Source organism: Podarcis bocagei (genome assembly GCF_964188305.1).
Source record: "Podarcis bocagei genome assembly, chromosome: 3".
NCBI classification, from domain to species: domain Eukaryota; kingdom Metazoa; phylum Chordata; class Lepidosauria; order Squamata; family Lacertidae; genus Podarcis; species Podarcis bocagei.
The window spans coordinates 44225252-44252904 of record NC_138127.1 but is presented as its reverse complement, the minus strand read 5'-3'; the positions used below and the strand labels follow the sequence as shown (position 1 = coordinate 44252904).

At 43.0% G+C, this 27653-nt stretch overlaps 1 pseudogene across 1 annotated transcript; it reads left to right on the top strand.

Moving 5' to 3' along the window:
• The first annotated feature begins 867 nt into the window (after positions 1–867).
• LOC308583294 (vesicular inhibitory amino acid transporter pseudogene) lies at positions 868–5040 on the top strand (annotated as a pseudogene). The gene is made up of 2 exons: positions 868–873; positions 3906–5040. The product of its transcript is annotated as a vesicular inhibitory amino acid transporter pseudogene (transcript).
• Positions 5041–27653: the final 22613 nt, after the last annotated feature.

Sequence of the window (27653 nt, the reverse complement as noted above, 5' to 3'; positions counted from 1 at the left end):
AATCACTCTCACTATCAAGAAAATATAACAAGCGAATAGAAAGAGAACCTATCCGGTTGACGCTGACACAAAACCCCACACGTACACTATAAAAAATAATATAAGTTTCACAAAACAGCTGTTGAAAATACCAACACCCTGGTATAGGTAAGCCAGTCAATTTATATAATAATATATAATAATACTGTATAATATATATAATATTTTTGTTTTTGTTCTAACCATTTAAATAGTTGAGGGGACTATTTTAAAGCATGGGACTCCATCTCTGGGAGAGGGTGCTCTACAGAGTAACATAACATGGGCAGGAATATGGCAAGGGGGCAGTTGTCCCCCTCAAATCTGTCATAATCCCCAGATTCCCATCTTTCCTTTCTTCTCTTTTATTTTTAAGAGTTGGTTTACAGCATTTGCAGAACCAGGGATATGAGACAAAAAACACAGGCAATATTTTTATCAATTTGTTTTTGCGAGAAACTAGCCTTCTCCCCTCTTTCATGTTTTGTCCATCACTCCCCTCCCCCCCCCCAAAAAAAATCCCCATGACCATGTAACATACTTGTTCCTTGCAGTTGCTCCACTGTCCCTGGGACATTTATCTAATAAATCCTTATTAGATCCTTATTTCCATAAATAATTTTCTCTCCTTTTTTCTTTCTTTCAATTATCTTTCATACAATGAGAAACACTGACAAAACTGTGACTGATGTCCATGGTATATTTGCAGACTTTTTAATATATAAATGAGAAATGTCAGTGAGAACTGTTTATCTGAAATTGAATCTTTTTTATGCATAACTTGGTTCAAGAGGTTGCCAGTTTCAGTACTAATGTGAATTAAATTGCCACAAAAATAACACACTGGGCATGACGGTACATGAAAAGTGTGAGACTTTCATTTGGAGGGTCACCCACCCAGTATTGTACCTACTGTAGAGAAATGTTGTAGGTATGAGATAGGTAGATGGAGGGCAGGTAGATAGAACAAATATGTTTGAATTTAGGGTAAACATATTTACCTCTCTTGAGCAATGCATACAATGTAATATAATGTTATATAACATAGCATAACATAATTTTACAAAGTTGGTTTCTCTGTCTGTTTTCTGTGCCCTTCAATGCCTCTAAAGATATCACTCTAAAGATATACCAATTTGGCATGGTAGTTTCTGAGATCATTGAGGTTTGGGTCCATATTTGAATATCATCAGTCACCATTTCAATTTAAGATATCGGACTGGACCTTTTAAAACTGCATTGATATTAACCATATCTGGCAAGAAACTAATAGGACTGTGGGTCAGATGAAAAGTGAGATGAGCACCGCAACCCCATAGTCACCTTTGACTGGACTCATCAAAGGTGACTATGGGGTTGCGGTGCTCATCTCATTTTTGAGGCCGAGGGAGCTGGCGTTTGTCCACAGACAGCTTTCCGGGTCATGTGGCCAGTGTGACTAAATCACTACCGGCGCACGGAGGACTGTGATGAGTGCCAGAGTGCATGCAAACACTGTTTACCTTCCCGCCACAGTGGTACCTATTTATCTACTTGAACTGGTATGCTTTTGAACTGCTTGGTTGGGAGAAGCTGGGACAGAGCAATGGGAGCTTACCCTGTCATGTGGATTTGAACCGCTGACCTTCTGATCAGCATGCCCAAGAGTCTCAGTGGTTTAGACCACAGTGCCAACCACATTCCTTAACTGAACATTAGTCCCACCCCAAATTGAATTGGAGTGGGATCCTGGTTGGACGTTTGCTGGGTTAGCCCAAGCAGGTAAAGCAGGATGTAGTGCACAGCCCTAGAAAATAACAAATTACATTATCCATTTATAAATCACAGTAATTTTTGATTTCTTGGAATTCCTGAACAATGCTGGATAGTTTCTGCTCATCTGCTATGGTGGTGGTGGTGGTTATATTTCCCAAGCAATGAACAATGCAGTGGACAGAGTTTTCATTAACTGTTTTTAATGTAAGTTGCTTGGGGTTACTCAGTGAGGAAAGTAACTAATGCATAAATGTAATAATTATTATGTCTTAAATTAGGACCCTGGAAGCAGAAGTAGAGCATATGTTTTGCAAGCAGATGGTGCCAGGTTCAACTCCTTGTGTCACTAGTTATAAGGAACAGTCTTCTTCTTTGGCAATCACTCATAGCCGAGTAAGATTGTCTTCCATAAACACGGTTTTAACAGTGAGTCTGTAAGTGACTGTGGAGGCCAATTCTGGACCCACACGTCCTTCCACAGTGGGGACATTGGTTTCCGGGCAGGAGTTGATTACAGTGTGGATTTGCCAAGTGTGCCTTCCTCTTAGTGTTTCTCTCATGCGCCCTGAGTTTGAGTGTCTTCAAAGCCCTTACACCTTTGGTAAAGGCTGTCCTCCAATTGGAGTGCTCGCAGGCCAGTATTTCCCAGTTGTTGGTGCTTATACTTCTTTTTTTTTTTAGATTTGCCTTGAGAGAGTCTTTAAACCTCTTTTGTTGACCACAAGCATTATGCTTTCCATTTTTAAGTTTGGAATAGAGCAGCTGCTTTGGAAGACGATAATTGACATCTGCACAACATGACTAGTCCAACAAAGTTGATGTTAAAGAATCATTGCTTCAACACTGGTGATCTTCGCTTCTTCCAGTACACTGGCAGTAGGTGACACAAAAGATCTCTGCCTAAGACTCTGACGAGATGTTGCCCGTCAGAGTAGACAATACTGGGCACAATGGACAAATAGTCTTGACTTGTGCAGCTTTCTATAGTCTAAAGTATCACTGGCAGGGTCAAAGGCTACAATAAGCCAGCTACAGAATTGGTGCCAAGCCAAAACAGATACCCATCTTCCACACAACGTAATATTTTTTTATAAAAAAAACCACTTTGATGGTCTTCTTATCTTTTCTTGTTGTTTAGCCGTCTTAGTCGTGTTTGACTCTCCATGACCCCATGAACCAGAGCATGCCTTGGAAACTCACTTTCTTCTCAAAGCTTCTCCTTTTTTAGGTTCATGGAGTTTTCTTAGCAAAGTACTGGAGTGGTTTGCCAGTTCCTTCTCCAGGTGGATCACATTTAGTCTAAAATCTCGGCTATGACCTGTCAGTCTTGGGTGGCCCTGAACGGCATAGCTCATAGCTTCTTGGAGTTATTCAAGCCCCTTCATCACGACAAAGCAGTGATCCATGAAGGGGCTACTTTTCTAGCATGCATTTAAAATACACATATATATCTGCCGCTTAAATATTGCTGCTGTTTGTAACAAGGTGGCTGTATTCACAATTAAAGGAAAATTCAGAACACAAGTATCTTGGCTCAGAAGAGTATAAAGAATGTGTATCTGCCTTATGGGTGAAGATGAAGAGGTCTTCCTTTCATGAATCTGTGTGAATCCATAAAAAAGTAATATTGCAAGGTCAGAAATATGAGAGGGATGCTATTTCTAGGTCCCCCTGCTTATTTATCCAGCAGTACCACCTCCCTGCTTGCACAAAATGCGTGGGGACAGTGAAAGCTCTTTGATTTTATCATTATTGAACTGCTATTGAACATTAATATGCACATTGATTAAATAACTGCTTCGCAGCCTTTTAAATTATGCCTGCAATCACATCAGCACTTGATATTTAATAGGAGCTTGTCTCTACAATTTGCTTGTCTTCAATTTTCTGGCTTATCTGGATTTCTGTGCTTCTGCCAGCAGTTATTTTCCCTGCTAACTTCATTCATCATGAATATACACATTTCTGGCAGCTATTATTTACCGAGACAGGTTAATGTAACAGCAATCCTTCCATGCAATTAGCAAAAGGTAGCCACTGACAGCTGCGGGTTTGAATGGGTTGTTTCTAGTAAACATTTTGCTTCAGGTGTTTTTTCTTTTGTCCTCTTTCTCTCTCTCTCTTGTCTCTAGGGGATTTTTGTTCTAGGTATGCCATATGCTGTACACCACAGTGGATTCAGTGGGCTGCTTCTCATTATCCGAGCTGCAGTTTTCTGCTGCTACACTGGCAAAATCCTAATAGCTTGCCTGTATGAGGAAAATGAAGACGGGCAGCTGGTAAAAGTGAGAGGCACATATGAAGACATTGCTAATGCCTGCTGCAAAGAGCCATTTCCGAAACTTGGTGACAGAGTTGTCAGTGTGACCCAGGTGATGGAACTGATCATGATATGCATTTTGTATCTGGTTGTTAGTGGCAACTTGCTGTCACACAGCTTTCCAGATCTCCCAGTGACCGAGGAAACATGGATAGTAATTGCCTGCGTAGGCCTGCTTCCGTGTGTGTTCATCAAAACACTCAAAGTGCTGTCCAAGCTCAGCCTCTTCGGCTCCCTAGCCCATTTTGTCATTATCTCTGTAGTGATCACATACTGCCTGACCTAAATGCATCTGTGGTCCTGGGCAAGAGTCAGCCTCTCAGTGGAATTTGAGAGTTTCCTGGTCTCAGTAGGAGCGATCGTTTTCAGTTCCACATCTCACATATTTATTCCTACCCTGGAAGGGAATATGCAAAATCCTGGAGACTGTAGATAGATGCTGAATTGGACTCATTTCTTGGCCTGTTTCTTCAAGACAATCTTTGCATTGACTGCATTCCTAACTTGGGGTGAAGAAACAAAGGAGGTCATTACCGACAACCTTCCATCATCATTGCAAACCTTAGTGAACTTGTGCCTCTTAGTCAAGGCACTTCTGTCTTACGCAATGTCATTATTTTCAATGACAGAGATTTTGCATGCTTACGTAACTTGGAGCCACACCTCTCTATCACTTCCTGCAATTTTAAAAAAGTTCTCTCCTCTTGTTAACTCAGCTGATGGCAATATTCATACCACATTTTGCTCTTCTGATGGGTTTAGCAGGTAGTGTAACAGGCGGTGCAATGACCTTCCTCCTTCTGTCTCTTTTTCACTTGAAGCTGAAATGGGGAAAATTAATATTCTTGGAGAAATGTGCAGACATTTCTGTGTTTACCTTGGGCATCTTCTGCAGCCTAGGTGGTCTTGTGTGCTCTATAAAAGGTCTACTGAAAGCATTTGGATAAAAGTAACAAGACTATACCAAAGGCCCTTAACGTTTGCCTATTGTAAAAAAGTAAAGTTTAGAGAAATAACGAAAACATAAGCAATTGCATCAAAGTCTGTATTGAAGTTGGATCCAATCAAGGTTTAGTCCCGCTGGAATCACTGGGACATGATAGGAATGACCTACAGGCTCCATTGATTTAAGGGGGACTAAAGCTTAACAAGTATCCACTATATCCAGCCAAGCTATCCATGCATTTATGTCAACAATTTTTTTATTTTATGTTGAATACATTTCGTAAGGAAAGTGATTTAATTCCCAAATGGAATACCAAGATATCATATAACAGTAGCGGAAGACTTTGAGGCAAGGAGAATCCAAAACTGTGAGACAGGATATATGGTTCATATCTGGAGCGTTGTTTTGTTTTGTTTTTAATTTCTAGCCTACTGTGCAGAGAGAAAACAGCAGAATAACACAGGAGAGGGAAACAAAATTACTGGCCTATCACTTTGCCCCCACAATGGTGCACTTTTCCATTGTCCCTAAAGACAGATGGATGCCAATGGCAAACAACAAGTTTAGGATTTAATGCCAGGTGCTTATGTATTTTCTTCCTCAACTGAAATCCTTTTCACATCATTGAGAGTCAGAGAATATTCCGTCCATTCCCCAGGACCTTACATTTTGCTCTGGACATATTTCATTGCAGAACAAAATATCTGTGTGGTGTAGTGGTTAAGAGCGGTAGTCTCGTAATCTGGGGAACTGGGTTCGCGTCTCTGCTCCTCCACATGCAGCTGCTGGGTGACCTTGGGCCAGTCACACTTCTCTGAAGTCTCTCAGTCTCACTCACCTCACAGAGTGTTTGTTGTGGGGGAGGAAGGGAAAGGAGAATGTTAGCCGCTTTGAGACTCCTGAAGGAGAGTGAAAGGCGGGATATCAAATCCAAACTCCTCCTCCTCCTCCTCTTCTTCTTCTTCTTCTTCTTCTTCTTCTTCTGCCTTCAGTGAGGCTGCTGCAGGCTGAAAGTAAAAGTTAAGCCTGTCACTCTGGCCCAGTACTCCAGTGAACCTGATAAAATGTTGCCATTCTAACAATCTAATGATACAGATTGTTCAGAGTATTCACTGAACAAAATAAAAATCCCTCTGAACCATGGTTATTGTGTAAGGTAACATCTCCATTGTTTTCTGTTTACTATTAGTAATCACTGACCCCCACCACAAAAAAACGGACATTGCACCATCCTAAATAGATATTTTTGAAAATCATATTTAGTACGAATTCATCTTTTGTCAGATACATCAACAAATTCATTCTGTGATGAGAAATTAATGACTATGTGCCTGCATTGACTTCTCCCCATTCCACTGCATGTTTTTCTTTCTTTTCAGGTATTATAATGCAAATATTCTGAGGTTTGTGCTGTGCTTGAAAATCAACTCATTCTGCACCTGTTTGTCTCATTCACCCCATTCAGGGATGGAGGTCCTTCCTCCTGTTGAGAGTCCATTCCCTTGGGTACCAGGATGATGCTTTCTAGAGGCCAGAGTCAGTGAGAGCATCCATGTGAGATTACACCAACAGCTGTAGGCTATCCTGAGACCACAGGTTGCTCACTTCTGATCTTGGCTGTGGTGTGCAATGAAAGAGAGAGCTGTATTATGCCATTAGGAGGATATGACATCAGTGGATCACATAGTATGCCTGGTTCATGCTAGTGCGCCAAGCCATATGCTATTGGCCAGGCTTCCTGAACCTCGGCCCTACAATTCCCATGATCCCTAGCTAGCAGGACCAGTGGTCAGGGATGATGGGAGTTGTAGTCTCAAAACATCTAGAGGGCCGAGGTTGAGGAAGCCTGCTATAGGCCATTAAACAATTTGTCTTGCATAAAACCACTTTCTGGCCTCCAAGTGTAGCAACTGGATAGTAAGTGAATACAGCAAAACCTACCTGCCGATACACAGAGCTAAGGTTGAGGGTGAAGAGGCTAAGCTGTGAATGGTGAACATCTATTTATTCTGTAATATCTGTGATTTGTGCTTTTCAATACAGTTGAGATGCCTTTAGTTTAATGAGGCTTTTACAAAATAAAAAATGGTCCTCCACAAGCCGTTCCATCACCATCTTAAAGAACACCCCCAGGATTCCAAGGATGAGGCTATACCAAGAAAAATGAGAAAAATAATTATTTACTGTTCTTTCCCCTCATTGTTTACATTTGTAAGACTCCCGTTTCCGAAATGCAATTATCCTATGGTTTAGGAGAAGCTGCACTGGCATCATCAGGAAGTTAATATGCAATTCATTTTCTTTGTTATGCAGAGTATTTCTTGACTTCTTTCTGTGTTATATCTGAGCAAAGTGGAAGCTGAAATAAAATAAAACCTACTTCAATAAGCAGACATATAATTAACATCCTGCACAACAGACTTTAGTTTTAAAAGATATTAGCTTATTAAAAGAATAGGCATCACAATGTATTCTGCATTAGTGATAATCCGTTATGATAGGAAACAATCCAGATAGAGTACTTTAATGAATACTTAGCATCTTATTATGTCAAATCTATCTTAGGTTAGGTAATTAGAATAATTATTTGAAAGACAAAAAGTTAAATTATCATTACTAACACTTTCACTCAAGCTGGCACCAAGTCATAATAAAAATGTGCAAACGGAGGTTGGCTCATAGACTTGAATGCCAAATGATGATTTTCAAAATGCAGCATTTTCCTTTGTATTTCTGAACAATGATTCTGGTCTGAATGAGCAACAATGACTTCTGAAGACTAACACATTGAATTGTTACAATTGCGCAATTAAAGATGACACAGTACACTTAATATGGCTGGTTATCCTTTTTTCTATAACCATGTTTACACTGATGTTTGTATTTTTTAAAAGATATTTATTAAAGTTTCCATTTTTTTGCAAACAAAAGAAAAAACAAACATAAAAATATTAAAAACACTTAAATTTCACACCTTATTTTCTTGTAACTTATTTCCCCGACCTCCTCATACCTCCCCTTCTTGTATACCCAGTTTGAATTGTTTATACAGCAAATCCTTATCTCAACATCTTAGATTATTATAGCTTTAAATTCTTGCTTACAGAAAGAAAGTCGTTTTATCATAGTTATAGCTTGAAACCACTTAATTTCAATCCAGCATCATGCAACATTCCTTAATTTTACAATATTTTTGTAAATAGTCCTTAAATTTTTTCCAATCTTCTTCTGCCGACTCTTCTCCCTGGTCCCGGATTCTGCCAGTCATTTCTGCAAGTCCCATACAGTCAATCAGCTTCATCTGCCATTCCCATGTTTACACTGATGAACTCATGTGGCTTATGTGCACATGTGTGGTGTCTACTCTAGAGAATGCTGAATGCTCTTAACACCCATTTATCTCCATGCTACGAAATACATTAACAGCAGCAGATTGTGATATACCATGTAGTGGGGGACTGAACCATGTGGAAAACACTTGAACAACAGTTTACTGCATGGCTAAACCAAGCAGCAGAGGACATCAAGCAGCTTTCAAATGGTGTAAGTGCTTTGATGCCCACAACCTACCAATTTCATGCACTTAACATTCTCAAAATCACACCCCTTACATCTATATCACTTGATTTGTACCAAGAGGCCATTACTATGTTCAAATTTAAGAGGATCAGGTGCAATTCTAAAGAGTGAAGCAAGAGCCTACCAACTGGAAATCACAGGCTCATATAATGTGTGAATAGTGATAAACTCCATGCATTAAATCCCCCACCCCAGATAAATTATGCAGATTATAATATTATAATATATACCCAAGGCTACAAATCTCATCAATGTCCCATCCCCTCTGCAGGGAGGTGGGACCAATTCGGATGGTTCGCCCCCGCCACTTAATGGATCCAAATGGTTTCCAGAGAGTGGTAGGGGATGCTTTATCCCATGTTGATGGCCTTTCAGCTGATTCCCTGGTGGCCCGCTGGAATGTGGAGTTAACCAGGGCTATTGACTGTTTGGCTCCGAAGCGCCCTCTCCGATTGCATGGAGCCCGGACAGCCCCGTGGTTTTCCACGGATCTGAGGGCAATGAAACAATCGTTGAGACGGCTAGAGCGCCGGTGGTGGATAACTCATTCCGAATCTGACCGGACACAGGTTAGAGCTCAACGTCGAGCCTACCAAGTGGCGATAGCGACGGCAAAGAAGAATTTCTTCACCGCCTCTATTGCATCTGCAGAAAACAGCAGCAGGAGACTTTTTCAGGTGGTTCACAATTTAGCAGAACCACCTGCAACATCGGGGCCCAGTACGGGCCACATGTTCTCCTGCAATGATTTTGCAAAGTTTTTTGCAGATAAAATCGCTCAGATTCGGGAAGAAGTAGACTCCACCGTGGGAGCAGGGCCGGGGCGGGAGAGTGCTAGAGTTCTGTCTAGTCAAGTTGAGTGGGATCAATTCCAATCTGTTACCTCCGAGGATGTGGACAGGCTGCTTGGACGAGTGAAACCAACCACCTGTCTCCTGGATCCTTGCCCATCCTGGCTTATAAAAGCTAGCCGGGAAGGACTGGGCAATGGGCTTCGTGGGGTGGTGAATGCTTCCCTCCGTGAGGGAGCCTTCCCAGGCCCGCTGAAAGAGGCGGTTATTAAACCGCTTCTTAAAAAACCATCTTTAGATGCGGCCACGATGGCCAACTATCGCCCAGTCTCAAATCTTCCATTCCTGGGCAAGGTGATTGAGCGAGCGGTTGCCGAACAACTCCAGGCACACCTGGAAGAAGCGGACCATTTGGATCCCTTCCAGTCGGGATTCAGGCCTCATCATGGGACTGAAACTGCCTTGGTCGCACTGGTTGATGATCTCCGGCGGGCTAGGGACAAAGGTGAGAGCTGTTTCCTAGTTCTGCTGGATCTCTCAGCGGCGTTTGATACCATTGACCATAGCATCCTTCTGGACCATCTTGAGGGGCTGGGAGCTGGGGGCACTGTTATACAGTGGTTCCGCTCCTTCCTCCTGGGCCGTGTTCAGAAAGTGGTGGTGGGGGATGAGTGTTCAGACCCCTGGGCTCTCACTTGTGGGGTGCCTCAGGGTTCTGTCCTCTCCCCCATGCTTTTCAACATTTACATGCGGCCGATGGGAGAGATCATCAGGAGGTTTGGGCTGGGTGTTCATCAGTATGCGGATGATACCCAGCTCTACCTCTCTTTTAAATCAGAACCAGTGAAGGCGGTGAAGGTCCTGTGTGAGTGTCTGGAGGCGGTTGGAGGATGGATGGCGGCTAACAGATTGAGGTTGAATCCTGACAAGACAGAAGTACTGTTTTTGGGGGACAGGAGGCGGGCAGGTGTGGAGGATTCCCTGGTCCTGAATGGGGTAACTGTGCCCCTGAAGGACCAGGTGCGCAGCCTGGGAGTCATTTTGGACTCACAGCTGTCCATGGAGGCACAGGTCAAATCTGTGTCCAGGGCAGCTGTTTACCAGCTCCATCTGGTACGTAGGCTGAGACCCTATCTGCCTGTGGACTGTCTCGCCAGAGTGGTGCATGCTCTGGTTATCTCCCGCTTGGACTACTGCAATGCACTCTATGTGGGGCTACCTTTGAAGGTGACTCGGAAACTACAACTAATCCAGAATGCGGCAGCTAGACTGGTGACTGGGAGCGGCCGCCGAGACCATATAACACCGGTCTTGAAAGACCTGCATTGGCTCCCAGTACGTTTCCGAGCACAATTCAAAGTGTTGGTGCTGACCTTTAAAGCCCTAAACGGCCTCGGTCCAGTATACCTGAAGGAGCGTCTCCACCCCCATCATTCTGCCCGGATGCTGAGGTCCAGTGCCGAGGGCCTTCTGGCGGTTCCCTCATTGCGAGAAGCAAAGCTACAGGGAACCAGGCAGAGGGCCTTCTCGGTAGTGGCACCCACCCTGTGGAACGCCCTTCCAGCAGATGTCAAAGCGATAAACAACTACCTGACATTCAGGAGACATCTTAAGGCAGCCCTGTTTAGGGAAGTTTTTAACGTGTGATATTTTATTGTATTTTTGGTTTTTATGGAAGCCGCCCAGAGTGGCTGGGGAGGCCCAGCCAGATGGGCGGGGTATAAATAATAAATTATTATTATTATTATTATTACTATGTAGTCTGGGAACACTAATACATACAGGGAACACTTTCATCCATAATGATTTGTCAATTCATTCTAATCCAGCAAGAAGATTTCTTCATGTGTGCAAATATGTGCTTTTTATGAGAGTGACTATTCCCACTTAGGCAAATGATACTTATACAAGCATGTACTGGATCTAAAATTCTAAGGTGGTGTACAATAGTAATTTGAAAAAAAATACAAATGCAGTAGGCAGAACAATACTACAACTGAGTATCAACAGCAGAAAATACCTGGGCAAATAAATATATCATCAAATGTTCTTCCAGTCTTAGCATTTCTAGAATATGATGAAAGAAAAGATGTGGGGAACTGCAATGGTAAAGGAGGCAAAACCACTAGGCAAATCAGATTGCTTCTTTTCTTTACTTTTACTTTAATCCAAAACTCCTGCTTATGTGTGCATGATCTACCATCTTGCATTTGTGCGCCAAGCCCTCCGCTTCCCCTCCCTTTAGGTTTGGCCAGATTTAAACTCTCTCTAAACCCTCTGCACACTCAACTGGAGCAAAATGAAAGAATAGGTTGCCTTTGCATGTAGAGTGATTGTTCTGCTTGTAATGTGGTAGAGGGATTTAGAAAGAAAAAGAAAGAATAGCAGTGAACAAAACACTAAAAACAGTCTCTAGCTTGATGAGTTATGAGAGCTTATGCAGATTCAAATAGGGAAATCCCTGCTCAACCCTGAAGCTTCCTGGGTGGCCTTGGGCAGTTGCTAGATTTTCGTTTAACCTACCTTAAAGGGCAGTGGTGAGGATAGAGGAGCACCTGACCTGTTTGGATGAAGGTTGGGATACAAAGATGACGGTAACAGTAGCTTATATTTCTATCCCTTGGTGTAAAGCGTTCACCACCACATCACATATTTAGAATATGATAGATCAAGCCAAAAGCCCATCTAATCCAGCATCTTCTTCTCACAGTTGTTAACCAGATGCCTATGGTAAGCCTCAAAGCAGGACCTGAGGGCAACAGTACTCTTCCTACTTCAGATTCCAAGCAACCAGTGCTCAGAGACTACTATCTCTAGCAGTGGAGGCTGAACATGGCCATTGTGATTAGCAGCCATTGATAGTTCCTCCACCTGCACCTACAACATTGGTTTGTGGGGTGGGGTCAGGAGAACCCCCAGCACAGCACAAAAGGGGGTTGTTCTGTCTGGCAAGCTGACAAGCTTGCACTGGTGGAACAACTGACACAGTGCTGTGTTGAATTTCTCCTCAATTGTAAAATGAAAATAATAAAATGTATGCAATAAAACAAGAGCAACAATAAAATATAAAACACCAGATGGCAGAACAACATAAAAACCAATCACTGGAGACAAAACTAGAAGTAAGTAAAAGGGCTTTGCTTGGTACAGGAATAACATAAAAGAAGACACCAGCCAAGCCACTCAGGGGAGAATATTTGACAACTGAGGTGCCACCATGAAGGCCCTTTCTTGTACACAGATGGTACAGCTTCTACTACATAAGGATTGGCACTCAGAATACTGGTACCTGGTTGTTGTTTTTTAGCTGCAATGGGTGCTAGCACAAAATGGTGGCCATGGGCAACAACAAACAAACAAAAAGCTGCCAGACTCCATGCCAGAGAGTACTATCACAGAAAGTCCTGCTTCTATAATGTTAGGAGTTTGTGGGGGAGCAGGCTGTATGCCGAGACCTTTCTAATCCTTGGATCCAGCAAGGGATCCAGCAAGGATTCAAATTCCTGGAGTAGCCAGGATAATTTCCTGTCGAGGTGATAGCCTAGGTAAAACTACAGTGGTACCTTGGTTCTCGAACGGCTTAGTTGTCAAACAAATAGGCTCCCGGACGCTGCAAACCCCAAAGTAAGTATTCTGGTTTGTGAATGTTTTTCGGAACCCGAACATCTGACATGGCTTCTGCTTGAGTGTTGGAAGCTCCTGCAGCCAATCGGAAGCTGCACCTTGGTTTTCGAACAGTTTCGGGAGTTGAACAGACTCTTGGAACGGATTAAGTTCAGGAACCAAGGTACTACTGTATCTGACTTTTAGAAGACTTCCATAGACAGCCCTGTGTCAGTAAATTTTTAATGTCTGATGTGTTTCCAGGCGAAACCATGACTGTTTGAAGTGGTATGATACTGCTTGAAAGTATAGTGCAGACGGGGACTTACTTCCAAGTAAACATGCATAGGATTGCATGGTTAAATTCTTCTGCTCTGTATTTTGGCCAGATTCAAACCCCCCCCCCCAAAGAACAGGTTCATTTAGAACTGACCAGATGGCAGCCATAGAGAATGCAAAAATAAGGCAAAACCAGCAGTGACAGCTGAAGTGTGTATGAATCTGTTAAGAGGAATTAAAAAATGTAGGAACAGCAAAAAAACAGCAAGGGTTCTGTATAGTTGCTGGCACTGCATAACCTTTCAAAAAGCAAATGATTCCTGCTGTGGGTAAATAATGGAGCATGAAGAAGCCAGGTGGAGCTATGGGGAAAGAAACAACATCAACAGAAGTCTGCCAGTGACTGTGGAACATTCAAGCCCCAGTTGGGAAATTCACAGACAACAACCGGGGAGACCACAGACTGCTGCAATACATGCCATTAAAAGTGTGTTGGAATTCTAGAGTAGCTCGGGCCAGTCAGAAACTGCTCAGGAGATGAATGGCTAATTCTGATGAAAAACAAACAATGGAAATAACTGTGACTCAAAAAGACAACAGCAGACACTACCAAGACACTTCCTTTAACAATTAAGCAGGGGACGTGGGTGGCGCTGTGGTCTAAACCACTGAGCCTAGGGTTTGCTGATCAGAAGGTTGGTGGTTCAAATCCCCATGATGGGGTGAGCTCCCATTGGGGTGAGCTCCCGTAATTCGGTCCCTGCTCTTGCCAACCTAGCAGTTTGAAAGCACGTCAAAGTGCAAGTAGATAAATAGGTACCACTCCGGCCGGAAGGTAAACGGTGTTTCCGTGCGCTGCTCTGGTTCACCAGAAGCAGCTTAGTCATGCTGGCCACGTGACCCGGAAGCTGTACACCGGTTCCCTCGGCCAATAAAGCGAGATGAGCGCCACAACCCCAGAGTCAGTCACGACTGGACCTAATGGTCAGGCGTCCCTTTACCTATTTTCCTCAGAGAAGTCGCAGCTGATTTTAGCACAGCTTTAAGTGGAAAGGGATATTTGAAATACATAAGCCAGCATTAGTTATCCTTTACTCATGCCCGAAAGTATACCTTGGTGTGACATATAACAGAATGTTCACATTTAATTCCAATTTTGCATAAAAAAGACATTTTGACAAGGCACACATAGCTGTGGTGAATCAGGATTGTGCTATATTGCAATATTGATCTCAAAATGTAAAACAATGATCTGATTTTTTATAGGGGTTGTACATTATCATTTGAAAGCCTGTTTGGCCAACTTAGAGGATGAAATAAAAATGTATCTGGAAATATTTTCTCAGCTATTTTCATTAAAAAATAAACCTATTAACTTCAGTTTATGTTTTTAGACCATTATCCCATATTGAGCTATTATTTTTATCTAGCACATTACTGTACTATTGTAACCTGCTGGTCCTTAATGAGTGTTATATTTATTGTGTGTATATCTAGCAAAGTCCTTTTTTAAAAAACACAGAAATGGAGGAAAACTCTGCTGTTGTTTTGAAAAGAGCCACCAAGATGAACACGCTTTGGACTGACGGGGCTCCTTAAGATTTTGCGAAGGCTTGGTGGTACAACATCAAAGAGATATTGGTGTGGTAATAAATTCTACTCTATGGCCCTCAGGTGTGGTGCATTGTGAGATACATGATGTGGTTGCTTGTTTCCTGACTGCTGAGAGCAGTGGGCTAGTGGCAAATTCTGATCCACAGGCACTAAGGCTGTGAACACACTATAACTTCAGATCACATTTGAAGCCCTTTAAATCACTTTCTTTCCCTCAAAGAATTCTGGGTGCTGTAGTTTTTGCCTCACAGAGGTACAATTCCCAACAACCCTTAACAAACCAAAGTGCCCAAAATTATTGGAGGGGGGGAATTTGCTTCAACTGTGATTTAATGGTATAGTATTGTAAACAGCCTATCAGGGCTGGCCCACCCATGAGGCAAGGTGAGGCAACCACCGCAAGTGGCAGTGCCTGCCCTGCTGCCTCAAGAGAGGTGGTACTGGCAGCAGTGCTGGTCTCCGGTGAGATCTTGCCAGAAGGCAGCACCACTGCCAGTGTTCTGTTGTACAGCACAGGTAAGGCAATTTTCAGCGAATGCAAGGGGATATGTGTCAGTTTGCATTTCTTAGTGCAGAAAGTATTGATCTGTACACTTGATTTGCACAGATCAACTCCTATGCACACAGGCACAACTGTACACTTAGATCATAGAATTGGAAGGGACCATGAGGATTATCTAGGCCAACCTGCTGTAATGCAGGAATCGTTTTGCCCAAAATGGGGCACAAACAGATGACCCTGAGATTCAGAGTCTCATGCTCTACCGACTGAGCTATCCCTTGAACGTTACATGGAACTATAGCTCTGCTATTGTATACACAAATTGTGCATTCATTTTACATGATGCACGAACACTCCTTGTGTGAAACATTGCACCCGTGTTGATTTGCAAAGATGAGCTGCTGTGCACACAGGTACAATTGTATATTTGTTGACCATTACATGGGAATAACTGTATGAGCATACATCTCAGCTCTTGTGCAAAAAAGGTACACAGATTGTGCACTTATGTTACATAATGTGTGAATACTCCTTGAATGAGCAAGCAATGAGAGGAAACATAATCCCTGCAGGTCTTACCCTCTTTCTTTCTTTTTGGTGGGGCGAAGCATGCAGAATGAGTCCACAGGTAGAGGCAAGGAAATGGGCAGTGGCAACAGCAACAAGAGCTACACCCAGAAAAGTGGCATGCTGAGAGAATCTTGCCTCAAAAAAAGAACAAAACTGGAATTGGCACTTGCTATGAATGTCCTTTGCAAGGGTGATATGCCAAGAGAACAAAACGGGAGTAATGCATGGGAGCAAAGACATACATGGAGAAGAGGCAGGGATACAAAAAGACCAGGGTAGATTTGAGGGCAGTGATGCCTTCTGGGCAGGACTTAGGGACATGTATTTGGGGCCTCATTCAGAAGGATGCACAGGAGAGCCTCCAAACACAGCAAGGATGGATCACCACCTTGTGCAGTAAATAAAGCAAAATTGTATTATGTATTTACAGTGGTACCTCGGGTTAAGAACTTAATTCGTTCTGGAGGTCCATTATTAACCTGAAATTGTTCTTAACCTGAGGTACCACTTTAGCTAATGGGGCCTCCCACTGCCACACCACCGCTGCACGATTTCTGTTCTCATCCTGAAGCAAAGTTCTTAACCCGAGGTACTACTTCTGGGTTAGCAGAGTCTGTAACCTGCCTGAAGCATCTGTAACCCGAGGTACCACTGTATTATATTTATATACCGTATATACACTTTCTCATGGGTGTAACTGCGCTCACGGAAAGAACCTGATGGAGAAAGTGAGGAGGCTGTTTTCATTGGGTTGTGTTCAGCTCTAGTCCTACTCAGAGTACAACCATTGAAATGAATGGACCTAAGTTAGTCGTGTCCATTTACTTCAATTGATCTGCTCTGAGTATGACTAGCATTAACCACCCCTGACACCTCCCAAAAATCTGTCCTTGGACATTCGGGGAGAGAAACCTTCAGAACAGTGTGGGAGGTTTTGTCAGAGCTGCAGGGGAATGAGTAGATTAAAACAGCCCCCTCCTCTTTCCTCCATTCAGAACCTCAGTTGGGATCCATACCTTTAAAGCTGTGGTAGCCAAGGTGGTCCCCTCCATGTGCTGTTGGATAACGGCTCCCCATCATCTCTGACCGTTGCCTGTGATGGCTGATGGGGAATTGGAGTTGAACAACAGCTTGAGGGCTGCAAGATAGCAACTCTTGCTTTAAAAGGAAAATAAATTAAGCAGAGGTAAAGGCTGGACCAAGCTCCTCTATCTGCCACTGCATCAAAAATATTGTAAATGTAATGAGACCTCACTGCAGCTTAATATACTGGTAGTTTATTGATGCAATCCAAACCTATTGCCCTCAAGAGTTCTGAAACAGCACTAGTATTCCACCAAAAAACATTTACAGTTCCAATTAAACTTATAGGGCATTGTGAGATTGTTCGGGTGTTTTACCCCTTTATGCAGAAAATTGTTTTCCAAAGGCCACCTCAGTCTTTATTTTACCTTCTTCAACAAAAATGATATATGCATTTCTTTCCAGGGTTACTGATAAGAGACCTTTGGAGGTGGATCAGGAGAGGATATTGAAAGGCATATGCTTGAGACCCAAACACTTTTATTAAATGTTCACCCTGATTACCATACAATATACTTTCTGAATTGAATGCTGAATTGTACATCCAAAACTCATTTTATACTAAGCAGCTACTTTGAAATGGGGGGGAAAGGCAGTGGAGAAATGGAAACTATAAGACCCGTTATCTGTGCTTCAAATAATAGAGTGATGTCTATCTACAAAAATGCTAAATCAAGTTTCAGTTCTTGCTATTGCTGGTCATTAACTATAAAACTTTAAAAACTTGTAACCAACTGCTGGAAATCATTTATCCTGCTCTCCTGCACTACTATTAATACCAGGATAATCTATCTCTGTTAGAAAAAGTTTAATCTTCCAAAATTCTTTTTGAAAAGGAAATGAAGGGCTTTCTTTAAAAAAAAAGTTCTGATGCTATTTCAAGATTTACAGTCTTATATGGGAAGTAAAATGATAGGAAATTTATTGCATTCTTTAGTCATTTGTATTGTATTTGAGAAGGCAGAGAAAAAATCATGGTTGCATTTTTGTTGTCATCTAGGAAGAGTTGCCAACTTGTTGCTGTACTTCTGCAGCATGGTAAATTTTGTCCAAGGTGAGATTGCAGTCTTGTGCACTAAGGCTGCTCAAATTCAGAGATCTCAGTTGGGCTGGATGCCATTTCTTTTCGGGCAGACACAGTTGAATCTCCTTCCTTCAAAGCTAATAATAATAATAATAATAATAATAATAATAATACTTTTATTAGTTATACCTCACCCATCTAGCTGGGTTGCCCCAGCCACTCTGGGTGGCTTCGAACACATATAAAAACAGAATAAAATGTTAAACATTAAAAAACTTTCTGATTCAGGGCTGCCGCCAGATGTCTTCCAAAACTTGTGTATTTCTTTATCTCCTTGACATTTGATGGGAGGATGTTCCACAGGGAGGGGGCCATTGCCGAGAAGGCCCTTTGCCTGGTTCCCTGTAATGTCGCTTCTCGCAGTGTGGGAGCCCTCGGCGCTGGACCTCAGTGTCTGGGCTGAACGATGGGGGTGGAGACGCTCCTTCAGGTATACAGGACCGAGGCCGTTTAGGGCTTTAAAGGTCAGTACCAACGCTTTGAATTGTGTTCATAAAACATACTGGACAGGTATGCCATTTATGTGGGGTTGTGGGGGCTGAACCCCCACCCATTTTCACTGAGCGGGCTGGGCCCCCTCAATATTCTGCAGCCAGGCCCTTCCAGAGCTGCAACTAGGACCCATTGGGCCTTTCAGACAGCACAACAGGCCCCATTACATATCATCTCTCTCTCACACACACACTGGGCAGCAGTTGTGTTGGGAGTGTGTGTGGGGTTGTTTGTTGTGTTGGGGAGTGTGAGTGGGATTATTGGGCTATCCTTGTTTTTTGTTTTTATTATGCATTTTGTGTTTTTATATTGTGATTTTATGTTCGGAACCGCCCTGAGGCCTGCGGGTATGGGGCGGTATACAAATGTAATAAATGGTATTGAGTCAAATCACTGCCCATGACAGCAAACGTTAGCTGCAGGCAAACTTTCCTCACAATAACCAGGTTGACCATAGCTCAAGCAGACACATAGTTCATCTTTTAATCTGCTATAGTCCCACAACATCAAAATTCTGGAATACTAGGTTATTATTATTATTATTCATGCTTATGAAAGGGCTATCCACATGTGCATGCTCATAACTCCAAAATTTACTGACTGGAGGAACATGAGGGTATGTAAAGAGTGTGACTCCAGCCGTGGACATAACCTGCCATGAATGTGGAACAGACAGCCCTGCACTCACTTTCTAATAACAGCAACATGTGACCAAAGGTGCAGGCAATCCGCTCCCATTTCAATCCTAAACACATCAGGCCAAATAGCCACTATGCTACTAGAAATGGTCGGTGTGAGAAGGCCCTGACTCCATCATTTCAGGCACAATGACTTTCCCAGCCCAAGTTGGAGATGTTGGGCCTTGAAACTGGGACCTTCTGCAGCTGCAGCAGGTGCTCCCCCACCTAGTCATAGCCTTATGCCAAACCACAGAAAAGTTTTCATTTAAAAAACAAACCAACAGCAAACAGTAAAACCTAAGAAGTGGAGGAGGTGGGAGAAAGTTTGTTAATTAGCACCATTTACGCAGCATGAGCTCCAGCAGACCAGAAAAGCCCTCAGCACATGGATGTACTGTAGTGTTAGCAGGTTGCTGCCCACATTGGTTAACACTTAGCAAATAACCATCATCATTTATAATAGCTGCAGAACAAAACGGGGGGAAATAAGGAGAAGCAGAAGGAGTCAAAGAGTATACTCAGCACATATACGGCACACTGCATATACCAATTTCCCATTACAGCTGCCTCAGTGATACTAAGCTAAGCATGGACAGCTGGTCCTCACCATCTGCGGCTGGTAACTGTACCCAGCGCCCAGGACAGGCAGCGTAGGTGAGGCAGGGAATAATACAGCATCTATCAGCATAAAGTAGCTAACACGTCATCAGGACAGAGCAGGAAAAGGTCTGCCTTCCCCAACACGGCTTTTGGAATCAGAAAGCAACTCTATAGCAATTTGCATCCTGATACAGTTGCCTGGTTACCAGCCATGGGATGCTGGCAATGGTTAGTAATGGGAACACGCTGTCCATTAAGAAGCCAGATGGGAATGTATAGCATGGCGTCACTCCTTGTTAACTTGGGAGCCACTTTGGCACAGGATGGGAGAGCTCATCAAGGAAAAAGATAATGGAATAAACCCTCTCATCCATCAAGCCCTTCATTTCTTCTGCCAACTCTAGACTAGGGCTGAGGTAAGACACTCAGTTTTGGATTTGTTTTCACTGGAGCCACAAACCTTAAGCTTCCATTCTTCTTTTCCACATGATATGCCTTTGGAAAGGTCTGCCTTGTCAAAGGTGCAGAAGAAAATTCCGCTTGACCCTAATTTGGACCCATAAATACCACAGGCACAACCTTATGTGAATGTCTGGTGCTCAAGTCTTCTGAAGAGATGGAAGACACTTGCTCCAGAGCTCTTGGCTAGAAGGCTTGGGCAGGAGTAGTCCTAGTGACTTGGGTGGAATCTACTCACATATTTAAAAATGCTGTGAAAATCCTTTTTCTAAAAAACGTTTTGGAAAAATACATTGAATTTGGCATAGCTCACTGTCGCCATCTAGTGTCACTTTTGTACATTGCACTTTACAACACATTTAAAACATTTTATTTGCAGCTCAGTGCTTGTAAGGACTATGGAAGGTTTTGAGGTGAACCATAATTACGAAGCTAGCTATGACATTTGCTGATCCCCGTACTCAGCTCTAGGTTATGATTACAAATTCTCAGTTCCATTAAGAAAACACACACACTGCACTTGCACTTGCACAGCAGCCTACATATGCATCAGTTTCCCCCAGCTATAGCCCTCATCTACATTTGGCTTACTTTCTTTGACAACCTGATGAGAGAATCATAAGTATGTAGCTCATACACAGGGCAGCTTGCTTTGTGCAAACCCTTGCCATCTATTTGATTGGAGAGTGCTCAATTTACATACTTTCCTGGTTCTCTGCAGCATCCTGTGCATGGGATAATCAGGCCTCTAAGGCTAAATTGTCAATCTGAAAACATCATGTTTTCTTACACTGTCTTGAAATTTCCTTGTTACACATTGGGAGTGGTGGGGAAACAGATGCCTTCACCAATCAACATAAACACACTTGATATGAAATTCTGATGAGTGTTTCATCTTTTATTGGATGTTTCAAGGATGCACTCAGCAAAGAAAAAATACACATTTCTGGGCATCCTGACTGCATTAGATGGTGATGAATGGGATGGAAGGAGAAGACAGCTTGGGGCCAGATTATCTCCAAAACCACCTTCTCCAAGATTGTTCGCCCAAGTCACTTCAAACTATGGGTAGGGCCCTCTTGACTCAATTTCAAAGAAGAAAATTTTCTGAAAGTGGTGGGAACTGGATCTGGCCAGTGGACCAGTTATGACAGCTGGGTGGAGCTGCCCATCTGTCAGTCAGCTGATGCCTCCTTCCTCTGCAAGCAGCTTGCAGAGCACTTTGCAAAGCTGGTACAACAGAAACCCTTTTTGCTGGGCAAATTAGCAAGACAGTGCCTTGAAATGAGCTTCTGAATACCCAATAATCAGCTGGTAGGTGTGGCTTCTGAAGCCCTTGTCAAATCCCCCGCAATGGCAGAAACATTATTATTATCATCTTAGCCAGCATGGTGTAGTGGTTAAGAGTGATGGACTCGTAATCTGGTGAACCGGGTTTGCATCCCCGCTCCTCCACATGTAACTGCTGGGTGACCTTGGGCTAGTCACACTTCTCTGAAGTCTCTCAGCCTCACTCACCTTACAGAATGTCTGTTGTGGGGGAGGAAGGGAAAAGGAGAGTGTTAGCCGCTTTGAGACTCCTTAAGGGGAGTGAAAGGCGGGATATCAAGTCGAAACTCCACCTCCTCCTCTTCTTCTCATACATTCCAAATTATGACATAGTCACATTTATTTAGGTGAATGAATATGGCCCCCAAGAAGTGTGTGCATAGCACCCTACAGACCATAAATCCACCACTGTCTGGCATTCTTGCAGCCTCCCTAGATGCCTTCACATCGTGATCAGAAAAGGCCCCCTGAGATGCGTTATGATGTCTTGCCCTAGTGCAGAACACTGGTGGGCAGCAAGTCTCACTGAGGACAATGGGGCTGACTCCCTAGTAAGCGTGCTTGGGTTTGCACTGCCCACTGCTTTGTCACTAATCTGAAGGCAATCAAGTGAGGTCACTGGAGCCAATAAACAAATATCAACAACTTATTCATTTGGGGCTCCACCTTTCAACTCTGGCATGAGGTGTGATGTTTCTCTCGCTATGGGTGAGATGGCAAGTGGATGCTCCAAAGTGGCTTCCACAGAACAGTCTGAAATACCCATTAAAAATACCAATGAAAGCAAACATTAAAAGCAAGTTGACAAAAAATGCTATCAAAAGATCAATATCAAAACATATCTAGATCAACAGTTTTGAAAATATTATTCTTAATAAAATTTGATTAGAATTGCAGGTCTTGCTGAAACAATTTTTTTTTAGCAGGCACAGTGAAAGCACCTGCCTAATATTAATTGGCAGGGAGATCGAGAGAGCACTTGCTGCCACACTGATGGATCAGTTCCTTGCATGGGTGGAGTGAACATTTTGTATCACTTGTAAAAATGCAGTTCTGCAGATCAAAGCAGCCGAGTGGGCACATATGGGTTAAAGCAATCCTTCAAGGGAACTGTTGCAGTTCATTGTGAATGGTTAGATTTGCTACCATCACTCTACTTGACATAATTTAAACAATCCCTAAAGGCCACTTCTGGAGAGTAAATTGGGGGCACATGATTCTAAGTGTATAATTTGTCAGAGTACCTGCAGTGTATAGAAGGGAAGAAGTGCCTTATCCAGTCCTTACAGGAAGCAAAATGTCTCAGGGTACATAGCCTGATGTGAAGTAGTTCATTGGTAATTCTCCCTAACAGTCACATAGGCAAGAGAAAATCTAGGACAGTGGTAAGGAGATGCTTACAAAAACAGGCAGGACAAAGGAACTCTGCAATCTCATTCTTCCAAACATGCTGCGCTAAACTTAACTGCTGACAATCAGCCTGGACCTCGCTGGTATGCACAATAGTATATGCAGTTCCAATGAATCAGAGAGAAAAGGATTCATCTTCATCGCAGATCAAGCCTCTTGTTATAAAATATGTTGTTATTTGAAGATCCCACAATTCAGATAAAATTATATACTGCATGCTTGAAATGACATCAGGAGAAGGATTGTTGGGGGGGGGGGAAGGGAGCAAAGTGAAAAATCTTGTGATGCAAAGCAGGTGGCGTTACAGGCTCCAAAGGTATGGTATGGTATCTCACATCAAAGCGCGCAATGCGAATCTCAGTCTTCAGAAATTGGAAAGGTGTCAATTTAATTTTAAAGCTTCTCTTCGGGATTTGTCCTTAATGCTTCACAATAGCAGGTGACAGAACTGTCCAGAGTTATTCCATAATAAACTCTACAATACAGAAGAGGCAGAAAATTCATTAAGCAGTTGGGGGGAAGTTTGGGGTCCACAGATTTATAGGATTCATTTGGGTGCCATCATGTGATCCCTTCCAACTTAGCAGTTCTTGATTCCTATTAGTGCAGTCTGCCTAAGGCAAATTAGTCAAAACTAATAGTCTTAGTGAAGTGCCCAGTATCTTCTCTCTTTATGATTGCTAGCTAGGTTCAAGCTATGACCAAGTGACGTTTTGAGCTAGTGGGTGTGGATTATTTGGCAATCATCATCAACTCAACAACACCACTGCCTGATACTATTAATGCTCATGAGGGGAAGCACAGGTTTCATCACAATTCTAAGGTTTCAGACTGGGATTTTCCAAGTTGCAGATGCTGCCTATTAAACCTGAGGCCTTCCTGAAAAGATAGCACAGAGACTGGCCTTCAGCAGGCCTTGCCTGCATTGCTTAAGGGTTTTTGCCAGTATAAGTTCTATTTAAAAAGTTGTTTTAACAAAAAAGTGAACTAAGGCTCTAAGACATCTAATGAATAAATACCATTCCAGAGTAGATGTCAGGGACCACATTTCACTACACCAGCAAGGGCATGCAAAAGAGAGTGGGGGACAAAGCTGTATGTCACTGAGTATGTCTGTAAACACAATGGTCGCAGGCTGTGGTTAACATTCAGATGCTAATACACTGTCACCAAGCTGGAACTCATTTGAAGTCTGAACTTTTCCTCAGCTGATGCTTTCACTTAATGTATATGCTGTAATCTGTACACATAAATGAAAATCAATAAGGAGTTAATGGAAAGAAAATGCCTTGGGGAACTCTGGGTACCACATAGAGGATTCTTACAGGGAAGCAAAACAAATAGTTGAAGTAAATGGATAAAAGGAGTGGATTGTTTTGCAGAAGAAGCTGATCAAGAACTGGCAAAGTCCTTTATATGATGCTTATCTTGGACATACTGCAGACAAGCTTCTGATGGGTTTAATGTGTTTTCACTCTATCAGGGTTATAAAAGAGAGCCTCTATCCAGAGAAAATGTGTGAGAAACATCCAAGCTGGAATGACTCACCTCGTTACAACAAAAGGTCTATAGATCTTACCTTTATCAGAGTTACAGAAAACAAATTTTCAAGGAACTGGGCATCGCACATGATGGATGTAATGAACTACACGATACATTTTCACTGAAAGGACATTGCAATTTCCTCTCTGGGCTCCATATTGTAAAAGCACTTGATATTAATTTTCAGAAAGCAAAAAGAATGTTTGTCTGAACCATTTCCCACAAAATCTCTCAGACTAATAGTTTCTGCAAGTGTTGTTAGATTGTACAAAAACTAAAGTGCAGCAAGAAACTTACTTAGCTACCTTTCCCACTGCACCATAATTTACTAAAGTGTTTCCTTCTGGTTTCTGTGAATGCATGTAGGACAGCAGATCAAATCCAACTGATGTTGACGATATAAAATTATACATTAAATAATAAGAGGGTGTTGTTGTTTTTTACAAGTTTTTTATTTGACTTGATAGGATGCCTGAAGGCCTAACTGCATGTTATGTGCATATGTATGTAATAAAAAAGGCAGATGATTGATTTTTCTAAGTAAAAGCAGTTTTAGGATGGATGGACAATTTGGAATGAAGGACAATTTGGAGTGAAGAAACTATGAGTTCTGGGGGTGGGGAGTGGTATTTAACCCTTTCGCTATCCCACTGCTTCTGGATCCTGTCTTTCAGTTGCTTTGCTCTCCATTCCATGAAGATTCAGATGATATCTTTGGGCCAATCCTGCACATCACATGGTGCAGAGTACCGTTGTCCTGTCTACCCATCTGTGCCAAAATATTCCCAGTTTCTAAAAGTGGCCAAAAGTGCCTTTTCCGAGAGTCAGGTACTGTACACAAAGCCTAAAGTGTTACCCAAACAAACTTTCCTCATACTTCAGCCTAATGCATTTCGTCAAGAAATAATGTGTGGCCTTTCACCATTTCTTCCTTAGAACCTTCTACTAGTGCTAAATCCTTGCGCCAAATTGCTTTACAGAAGGTTCCGACCTTCCTGTTTCCGCTAATTAACTCAGCTTAATTAAAAGCAAATTCTCAGTCACCTCTTCTTGGACTGTAGAAAGTGCCTCAGGCAGAATACCTTTGAGGAATGATCCCCTTTTTTATCTCTTTCCTTCCACGGCAATCCCAATTAAAAGAATACTTTAATAACTTCCATTTCCAAGGAAGTCTCTTGGCATCAAGAAAATTCTCAGGAGACGAGAGTGGGACCGGAAAAAAAAATGGTGGGGGCTGAGGCAGCATATGTTCCTGTAAGGCACATAGATAATCAGCTTCTGGAACATGGGGAGCAAGGGGAAACTGTGACACACCAAGTTTTCTTAGCCTAGATCAGGAATTCAGGACTTGCTCATCAGAACTTTACAAGGGCCATGAAATATATGTACGTTACATAATGAAAGTGACATCCCATGACAATGACTCGCATGACGAATCAACAGATCTCACACTACATACAAAACTTTTATATTAGCTCAAACCCTAGTCAGTGGACTCAGATTTATCTGTGGCTTGCCAGCAGTGGCGGAACTTCATGCTCTGGCACTGGGGGGGCGGGGGCGGAGAGTAGGCAGGGGCATGGCGCGCGTCCTGGGGGGCATGGTGCTCAGCGTGGGCAGGGGCGGAGCTACAATGGCACCCCACTGGGATCGTGCTGCTGGGGGCGGTGCGCTTCCCCCACACTCCTCTTCCTCCGCCAGTGCTTGCCAGTGCAGATGAGCATGCACACATGATGCATGGAGGGAGAAGAGGGGCCACACTTATCAGTCCCACCAAAAACTGCTAGCCCCACCACTCACAACAGTGGGAATGCTTAAACACATACTGCTATGCTTGTGTAGGCTCTTCATGCATTTAGAGACCCTGATCCCATAGAGCAGGGGTCAGCAAACTTTTTCAGCAGGGGGCCAGTCCACTGTCCCTCAGACCTTGTGGGGGGCCGGACCATATTTTTGGGGGGGAAATATGAAGGAATTCCTATGCCCCACAAATAACCCAGAGATGCATTTTAAATAAAAGGACACATTCTACTCATGTAAAAACACGCTGATTCCCGGACCGTCCGCAGGCCAAATTGAGAAGGTGATTGGGCCAGATCTGGCCCCCAGAGCTTAATTTGCCTACTCATGACGTAGAGCTCCGAATGAGGTGGAGAATCTACACAAAAAGTACAAGATTCAATTGATATTTAAACAGGGGGGGGGAGTAGTAAATGTAACTGTGTCACCAATTGATTTCCCAAGGGTGTGTGTGTGTGTATGGAAATACCTTTTCAATTTCTAAATCCATTTGAGTTCCATCTTCTTGTAACTGCAACTCATTCATTATTGCACTGGCGGAGGAAGAGGAGTGCGGGGGGAGCGCACCGCCCCCAGCAGTGCGATCCCGGTGGGGTGCCATCGCGGCTGCACCCTGCCCACACTGGCCGCCACACCCCTGCAGGTGGTGCCCCCCGCCCCCAGGGTGCACACCAACCCTTCCTATGCCTGCTCTCTGCCCCCTGGTGCTGGATGGAGCATGAAGTTCCTCCACTGCATTATTGTCCATAGTTCACACCAGATGTTTGACTTGCACTGTGACTTAGGGATAGCTCAGTTCATAGAGCATGAGATTCTCAATCCCAGGGTTCGAGCCCCATGTTGGGCAGAAAGATTCCTGCATTGAAGGGGTCCCTTCTAACTCTGCAATTCTATGATTCACAATGTACATTTAAAGCACATTCAGTACACATTTAAAGTGCATGACTTCTCCAGACTGTAATTTCCCCCTCACAGAGCTACAATTGTAAGCACCTTTAACAAAATATGTTCCCAGGATTCTTTTCAGCGGTGTCATGTGCTTTAAATGTGCTTTGAATGTTGGGTGTGAATCTGCCCTCTGTGCATTTGTGTGCCAGATTACTTCCATCATGGTGCTCATATGTTGCCTAGGGTCAGTAAAGTGGTTGTGTCCTATGGCATCCTGCCACCCAAAGTTCCTCCTACTCAGCCCACCAA